This window comes from Bos javanicus, chromosome 7 (genome assembly GCF_032452875.1).
Source record: "Bos javanicus breed banteng chromosome 7, ARS-OSU_banteng_1.0, whole genome shotgun sequence".
In the NCBI taxonomy this organism is placed as follows: Eukaryota; Metazoa; Chordata; class Mammalia; order Artiodactyla; family Bovidae; genus Bos; species Bos javanicus.
In genome coordinates this window covers 68,119,794-68,128,839 of record NC_083874.1, presented here as the reverse complement: position 1 = coordinate 68,128,839, position 9,046 = coordinate 68,119,794, and the positions used below count along the sequence as shown (strand labels likewise).

General features: G+C 41.0%; 1 pseudogene; it reads left to right on the top strand.

The window, feature by feature from the left end:
* The first annotated feature begins 518 nt into the window (after positions 1 to 518).
* Positions 519 to 6,807, top strand: LOC133252150 (plexin-A1-like; annotated as a pseudogene).
* The last annotated feature ends 2,239 nt before the right edge of the window (positions 6,808 to 9,046 follow it).

Here is a 9,046-nt window from a genome sequence, read left to right as displayed (position 1 = left end):
GTTGTGGTAGTAGAATGTCTGTTTAAATACCCACATTATTTTTAATATACTTGTTTTGTCGGTGGGTCACCTTTGGAAAATATTTTGTTGCAGCTTTATACTTAACAACATGCCTTATGACAATCTGACATGTTGTCCTTTGTAATTTCTACATTTCATGCCTTTTAAACCTACTTCATGTAAAATGAAAGTATTTTACACTCCAATGCAGTGTTTAAAATTACCTTCATTTGGCCAGTTCTGAAATAGCCATGTATCTATATATCTATATCAAATCTGTTTTAAATTTTGTTATCCAGTTTTACCTGCCATTCCTACTCATTTGCATGCTGAGTTTAGTTCTTGTTCTGGAAACCTTTAAGTAAGTAGTAACACCTGCACAAATATAGGTGAAGGTTGTTATACTAATAATATTGATTTTTGATTCATTTTTTTAATCTCAAAGTTCACGATGAGATCTTAGCAAAAACCTCTTGACCTTAGTGTTGGTTTAGTCTGAGGGCTGAAGCAAGGAGCCGATGAGGGAGCAAGGAGCAAGTGAAGGGGCTTTGAAAACTTCTAGCTGCCCAGGCCTCAGTGAAGTCCTTGGAGAGGTGGAAGCTTTCCTCTTCTCTGAGCAAGCCTCCTACTCCAGCAAAAATCCCTGGTACCTAAGCAGCAGCCAGGCAGCTTCTAATCACCAAGCGAGAAGGGAGTTTTCTGAATTGATGGAATTTCAGGTGGGAGCTAAGGAATATGATATTTAGTGATCCTAGCTGCCTTGTTTCAAGCAAATGTGTTTACAAGGAGCTGTGGGTAGGTGAGTTACTTTACAGTAAGTACTTTGAGACTCCAAGTAAGAATCTCTAAGCAGAAGATACATCTTGTTAGAGTGCTTGTTTCCCTCAGTGTTGTTTTTTTTAGGTTTTTATTTTTAAATACTTTGAGATTTGCAGAAAAATTGCAATGATAGTACAGAGTTCCTGTATTCAGCAGATTTTTTTGGTTTTATTTTGGTTAACAGCTTACATAACCATGGTACCATTTGTGAAAACTAAGACATTAAGACTGACACATAATATTAACTAAATGATAAATTTTGCTTGGATTCCTACTCTGATTTTTAAAATTTTAAATTAAGTGCTTTCTGAAAAATAATTAAAAGTGGAAATCCCCATTCCCTGTCCTCTTCATCAAAAAATTTCCCCAGTCCCACTCCCCAGGAACAGTCCTAGGTCAGTACTGTCCAGTGGAAATGCAGTGTTTTTGTTTTTTCTTAGTGTTGTTATATTTTTTTTTTTTCATTATGTCTTTACAGTTCAGTGAGTATTTTCCATTTAGAGGACATCTCCATTGTGACTAGTCACTTTTTTAGTGCTCAATAGCCACATGTGGCTAGTGGCTCTAGAGTTAGTAAAGTTCTGGGCTATTCTCTTGTTTTCTCTCTCTCTTTTTCACTCACACACACACACACACAGTAACTAATTTTTCCACTACTTACAAAAGCTCATCATTCCCCGTGAGAATGGGACAACAGCCTTTACTTAGACAGCTATGTAGTACTAAGTATAACAAATGTGCTTAATCTATTAAATCACTTCCCCACAGATAGATGTTTAGGTTTTTTTTTTTTTTCCCATTTCAAATATACAAAAACCTATGTGCATTTGTATACTTCCAACATTTATGCTTGTGGACATGGAATTGTTGTGTCAAAGGATGTGATTGTATTTGAACTCTCATGACAATAGAACAGTAGTATATTTTTAAAGAAATATACCATTCAGTGTATTACTAAATGTATGTTTTTTTCTCAAGGCAGTCAGTTTGGAAAGCAATTTATTTTGGTAGTATTCCTTTCACTAGAAATAATTCATTTTTGATTTTTGACGTTTGAAGTTTTGAAATTTTAAAATGTCAACATTCTTTAGCAACATAGCTAGTTAACAGAGGGTTCTGTTATCAGTGTGCTAAGTCCCAATGCTCACTACAAATGCAGTGCCTTGACAAAACTTTTGACAAAGCTCAGCATACATTTTGAATAACTTCTACTAGCACAGGAGTTCAACTGGTGCCCAAGTCTTGCAGTGGGCTTGGTTTGGAAGAGTACTGAGTCCTTCAGAAGATTCCCTTAACCTTATCTGATGAAAGCCAAGTGCTATCATGCTATTTTTTTTTCTGATCCAATCATCTTCCCTCAAATGGATGCAGAGGAAATGACTTACAATCATGTGACAATGCAGCAAGGCACATAGCTAAAAGTGAAAGTTTTCATCCCCAAACAAATCTCTGATGTCAGTGTTTTTAAGTAGAAAACATTGTTTTGGTTTTGGGGATGAAGAAAAAGGACCCATCGTTTCATAAATTGGGGAGATGTTCTGTTTTACACTAGGCAGTGCCCTCTAGCTGTGTGAACAGGAGCTCACTTAGCTCACATTCCATTTTCTGACATCCTCTCACTCACAGCTTCAAAACCTGGAACATCAATGGATGTGGTATTACATGTGAGAGAGGTATATAAATTATATTGGGGCACAGTGTAACTCGACTCCTTTATTTTAAATTGAAGTATAGTTGATTTACAGTATTATGTTAGTTTAAGGTTTATAGCAAAGTGATTCACATGTGTGTGTGTGTGGGTGTATTTCTGATTATTTTCCATTATAGTTTATTGCAAGATAATGAATATAGTTCCCTATAGTGTGAAATGTAAGTCACTGAGTCTTGTCTGCCTCTTTGAAGCTCCATGGACTGTGGCCTGACAGGCTCTTCTGTCCATGGGAAGAATACTGAGAGTGGGTAGCCATTCCCTTTTCCAAGGAATCTTCTCAACACAGGGATCTGCCCTGGTTCTCTTCCTTACAGGCAAATTCTTTACCATCTGAGTCACCAGTTTCCTATGCTATACAGTAAATCTTTGTTGCTTGTTTATTTTATATATCAATTGAACTGTATCACTTCAGTCGGTCAGTCGTGTCTGACTCTTCAACCCCATGAAGTGCAGCACACCAGGCCTCCCTGTCCATCACCAACTCCCAAAGTTCACTCAGACTCACGTCCATCGAGTCAGTGATGCCATCCAACCATCTCATTCTGTCTTCCCTTTCTCCTCTTGCCCCCAATCCCTCCCAACATCAGAGTCTTTTCCAATGAGTCAACTCTTTGCATGAGGTGGCCAAAGTACTGGAGTTTCAGCTTTAGCATCATTCCTTCCAAAGAAATCCCAGGGCTGATCTCCTTTAGAATGGACTGGTTGGACTTCCTTGCAGTCCAAGGGACTCTCAAGAGTCTTCTCCAACACCACAGTTCAAAAGCATCAATTCTTTGGTGCTCATCTGTCTTCACAGTCCAACTCTCACATCCATACATGACTAATGGAAAAACTATAGCCTTGACTAGATGGACCTTTGTTGGCAAAGTAATGTCTCTGCTTTTGAATATGCTATTTAGGTTGGTCATAACTTTCCTTCCAAGGAGTAAGCGTCTTTTAATTTCATGGCTGAAGTCACCATCTGCAGTGATTTTGGAGCCCCCCAAAATAAAGTCTGACACTGTTTCCACTATTTCCCCATCTATTTGCTTTGAAGTGATCGGCCCAGATGCCATGATCTTAGTTTTCTGTATACTCCTACTTTTTCTCCCACCTTCCCCTTTGGTAACCATAAGCTTGTTTCCTATGATGACTTCCTTCATACTGAAAGTGGTGGCTTGTTTTCCTAAACTTTAGGGTGGAGACTGTGGGTTTGCTTTATCTACTAAAATGTTCCATTGCTTAGTTTGGGATGCTTGATGAATATTTGGTGAAATAAATGGGAATTCCCTGGCAGTCCACTGGTTAGGACTCTGAGCTTTGATTGCAGAGGCTGTGTGTTTATATCCCTGGTTGGGGAACTAAGATCCCACAAGCTGAGTGTTGCAAAGAACAACAACAAAAAACATCGGTGAAATACTGTTTCTTGAGGAAAAGGAACAGTGGAATAGGGGTAGGTGAACCTGGCTTTCACTTCTGCATTGGTCCCGAGTGACTTCTGTGGGTCCTCTCGTCTATTTCTCTCTGGTCCTCAGTTTATTCACATAAAAATCAAGAGGTTTGGCCCCAGGTAGTTAAAGTCCCTTCTTGTATAAAGAGTCTCAAAATTCATATGACTTTTCAGGCCTAAAGTTTGACCCTAAATCAAGACCTGTACTGAGTTTTTAAAAACAGCCTACCTCAAAAAGAATAAATTTCCTAGAATAAAACTGCCTAAGGAGGTGAGAGACCTGTACTTGGAAAACTACTGAAGATAATACGGATGGAAAATTATACCATGTTCTTGGATTGGAAGAATTAATATTGTTAAAATGACTGTTAAAATAATTAATATTTTTAAATATTAAATTTAATATTTACTAATATTTATATAAATTTACATTTTAAAATTTATATAAATATATCAATATTCATATATTTTATATATTATATAATATACATATAATGTCGTATGTCAGATCAGATCAGTCTCTCAGTGGTGTCCGACTCTTTCTGACCCCATGAATCACAGCACGCCAGGCCTCCCTGTCCATTACCAATTCCCGGAGTTCACTCAGACTCACGTCCATCGAGTCAGTGATGCCATCCAGCCATCTCATCCTCTGTCGTCCCCTTCTCCTCTTGCCCCCAATCCCTCCCAGCATCAGAGTCTTTTCCAATGACTCAACTCTTCGCATGAGGTGGCCAAAGTACTGGAGTTTCAGCTTTAGCATCATTCCTTCCAAAGAAATCCCAGGGCTGATCTCCTTCAGAATGGACTGGTTGGATGTCCTTGCAGTCCAAGGGACTCTCAAGAGTCTTCTCCAACACCACAGTTCAAAAGCATCAATTCTTCGGCGCTCAGCCTTCTTCACAGTCCAACTCTCACATCCATACATGACCACAGAAAAAACCATAGCCTTGACTAGACGAACCTTTGTTGGCAAAGTAATGTCTCTGCTTTTGAATATGCTATCTAGGTTGGTCATAACTTTCCTTCCAAGGAGTAAGTGTCTTTTAATTTCGTGGCTGCAGTCACCATCAGTAGTGATTTTGGAGCCCAGAAAAATAAAGTCTGACTATGTTTCCACTGTTTCTCCATCTATTTCCCATGAAGTGGTGGGACTGGATGCCATGATCTTCGTTTTCTGAATGTTGAGCTTTAAGCCAACTTTTTCACTCTCCACTTTCACTTTCATCAAGAGGCTTTTGAAATCCTCTTCACTTTCTTCCATAAGGGTGGTGTCATCTGCATATCTGAGGTTATTGATATTTTTCCCGGCAATCTTGATTCTACCTTGTGTTTCTTCCAGTCCAGCGTTTCTCATGATGTACTCTGCATATCAAATTTTATATTAATAAATTATTATTACTAAAACATTTTATTAAAATTTAACAATAATTAATATTGTTAAAATACTATTGTTAAAATTACCCAAGGCAATTTATTGATTCAATACAATCCCTATCAAAATACCAATAGTATCTTTCAAAGAACTAGGAAAAATTTTAAAATTTATATGGAAATACAAAAGACCCAAAAGGCCAAAACAATATTGAGAAAGAGAAAAAAGGTGAGGAATTCACACTCCCCAACTTTAGACTATATTACAAAGCTATGGTAATCAAAACATTGTGGTACTGGCTCACCAGACACACAGATCAATGGAAGAGGATGGGGAATTCAGAATCATATACTTTTGGTCAATTAATCAATGACAAAAGAGGCAAGAATAGACAATGGAGAAAAGACAGTCTTCAAAAAGCGGTGCTGGAAAACTGAACAGCTACTGGTAGAAGAATGATAGCTCAGCAGGTAAAGAATCCGCCTGCAATGCGGGAGACCTGGGTTTGATCCCTGGGTTGGGAAGATCCCCTAGAGAAGGGAAAGGTTTCCCACTCCAGTATTCTGGCTTGGAGAATTCCATGGACTGTATAGTCTACGGGATTGCAAAGAGTCGGACACGAATGAGTGACTTTCACTCCCGCACTTAATATCACATACAAAAATAAAATGGGTTAAAGATATAAATAGACCAGAAACCATAGAACTGCCAGAGGAAAACATGGGCAGAGCACTCTTTGATATAAAAAGTAGCAGTGTTCTTGTTCAAGAACCATGACCACCTAGAACAGCTGAGTGATGACTGAGGTAGCAAGACAGTCTACGAAAAGTTCCTGATGCAGCTTCTGGCCATCAAGGGCATGCTACAGAAGTTCATGGATGCCTTCTTCCAAACCATCTTCAGCATCACTGGGGCTCAGCCCTGCTGCTGGCCATCGAGTACATGTTTGATTTCCTGGATGAGCAGGCCGATCGGCACCAGGTACATGATGCAGATATGCATCACACCTGGAAGAAAAACTCCCTGTTCCCGTGCTCCTGGTTGAACATGATCAAGAACTGACAGGTTCTATTCAACATCTACAAGAGCAGCAGCACTGACGTCTGGCTGTCAGTGGTAGCCTAGGCCTTCATGGACTCCTGCTCTACATCTGAGCACAAGCTGGGCAAGGACTTTTCCTCCCAGAAGCTGCTCTACACCAAGGACATCCTTAGCTACAAGAACTAGGTGGAGATTAACTATGCCTACATCACCAAGATGGCCTGCCATCAGCTACCAGGACACAAGTGCATATCTCACGTTGGACCTGAGTCAATTCAATAGCACGAGTGTCCTGCATGAGATCTACTCTTACATCACCAAGTACAAGGGAGAGGCCCCAACACAGCCCTGGAGAAGGATAAGCAGACCTGGTGGCAGCTGCTTTGGAGCAAGCTGGAGCAAGTAGTACACACCATACCCCTGAGTAGCTGAGTCATTGGCCTATGACCATCTGACCAGGGGGACTTGAGTGAATTTGGGGCCGGCCCTTATCTAGCAGCCAGAGCTGGGAGATCTGTAGAAGAGGCTTGGTCCGAACTGTGCCAGGTGCCCTGTGCTGGGGGCCGTGTGTCCAGTCCCTGTCTACTTGGCACTAACCTTCCCCTTGGAGCCTACCAAGGTGCCAGTTCTTAATTGGTGTGGATGAGACAATGCCTGAAGCACCCTTCATGCCCAGAATTGCTTGCCATGGAGTTGGGGAATCCAGGTATGATCAGGGTCCTTCTTGGGACAATAAGGTGACTGTTAAGGCCCTGGAGGTGAGGCTGGACCCTCTGGAAGGGAGAGACCAGTTTGCCAAGGACAGGACTATGCCCAGGGGCTGGGAGGGTTCAGCTGTGCCTGGCTTCCTGGGCAGTGTCTGAGGACGGGGGTCTGGCTGATGGCCCACGTTGGGAGAGTGAATGCCCAGGGTTCAGTCATGAGGAGCTAAAGTCTGTCTAGGCCATCACCACACACCTGCTATGTTTCAGCACCCCTATGCTCACTACTACACACCCACAACCACCATCCTCTTGATTCACCACATGCTGTCCATGGCTGAGGTTGGAGTGACACATCGACCTCACCCAGAGAGAGGCCCTGGGTCCATCCTATGGAGGGGTTGCAGGATGGTTCCACCCAGGGCCCAAGTGACTTCCTGTTCTGTCTTCAGGGCTGTGCCTCTGGGAGCTATTGGGGCCTGGGGCTCCTGGTCATGAGTGTAAGTTTATCTCATTTATTCCCCCTCACCATGCCCACCATCCCCCACACCCTGCCTCAGGCTGAGCTCTCAGCTGTAGAGGTCCAGGAGTAGTCATGACCACACTCCTCCCCACTCCCTGACCCGCCACCAACCTTTCAGAGGCTTCAGTCTGGCTCCCCAACAGCATGCTGGCCCCTTGCAGCAAGGGAACATCTGGGGGCCATTGTTCATTTTTTAGGGGAACAAAGGACTCCTGCTTACTTTGTTCAGGCACCTGGCAGTGTTGAGGTCTCAGGTCACACTCAATGGCCTGGTTGGTATCAGGATGCAGTGACCAGAGGGTCTGGAGGTTGGGTTTTACCATGTTGCAGTCAGCCAGCAAGAGAATACATGTTGAATTATAAAACCAGTACATTAAAAAAAAAAAAAAAAGTAGCTATGTTTTCTGGCATCTGCTCCTTTTAAAGCAAGAGAAATAAAAACAAAAATAAATGGGAACTAATTAAACTTAAAAGCTTTTGCATAACAAAGGAAACCATCACAAAACAAAAAGGCAACATAATGAAAGGTAGAAATTACTTGCAAATGATATGACTAATAAAAGGCTAATATCTCAAATATACAAATAGTTCATACAACTCAATGTTAAAAAAACAACCATGTTACAAGATGGACAGAAGACATGAGTAGACATTTTTCCAAAGGGGTCATGCAGATGGCCAACAGGCACATGTTTGACATTGCTTCTCTTCAGGGAAATGCAAATCAAAATGTCAAAACCACAATGAGGTATCACCTCACAGCTGTCAGAATGGCTTTCATAAAAAAGAACACAAAACCAATTGTTGGCAAGGAAATGGAGAAAAGAGAACCCTTGTACACTGTTGGTGGGAATTTAATTTAGTGCAGCCTTAGTGGAAAACAGTATGGAGGTTCATAAGAAAACTAAAAATGAGACTATGAGTCAACAATTCCACTCCTGGTTATATATCCCCCCCCGCCCCCCGCCAAAAGCAATAATTCAAAAAGATATATACACCCCAATACTCACAGAAGCCTTATTTACAGTTGTCAAGATAGGAAAGCAACCTAATTGTCCATAAACATGAATGGATAAAGAAGTTACAGTGTGTATACATACATGCACAATGTTGCCATTTGCAACAGCTTGGGTGGGTCTGTAGGGTATTATGCTTAGTGAAATAAGTCAGAGAAAGACAAATACTGCATTACTCAAATCACTTATATGTGGAATCTAAAAGATAAAACAGACTAGTCAGTATAATTGATGAGGAAATAGACTCACAAATATAGAGAACAAGCTAGTGATTACCAGTGGGAGAGGGAATGGGGGAAAGGAAACAATGGTAGGGGGTTAAAAGGTATTAACCACTAGGTATAAAATAAGCTACAAGGATATACTGTACAACACATATTGTACAACAGCCAAACTTTATAATAGCTGTAAATGGAGCATAGCCGTTAAAA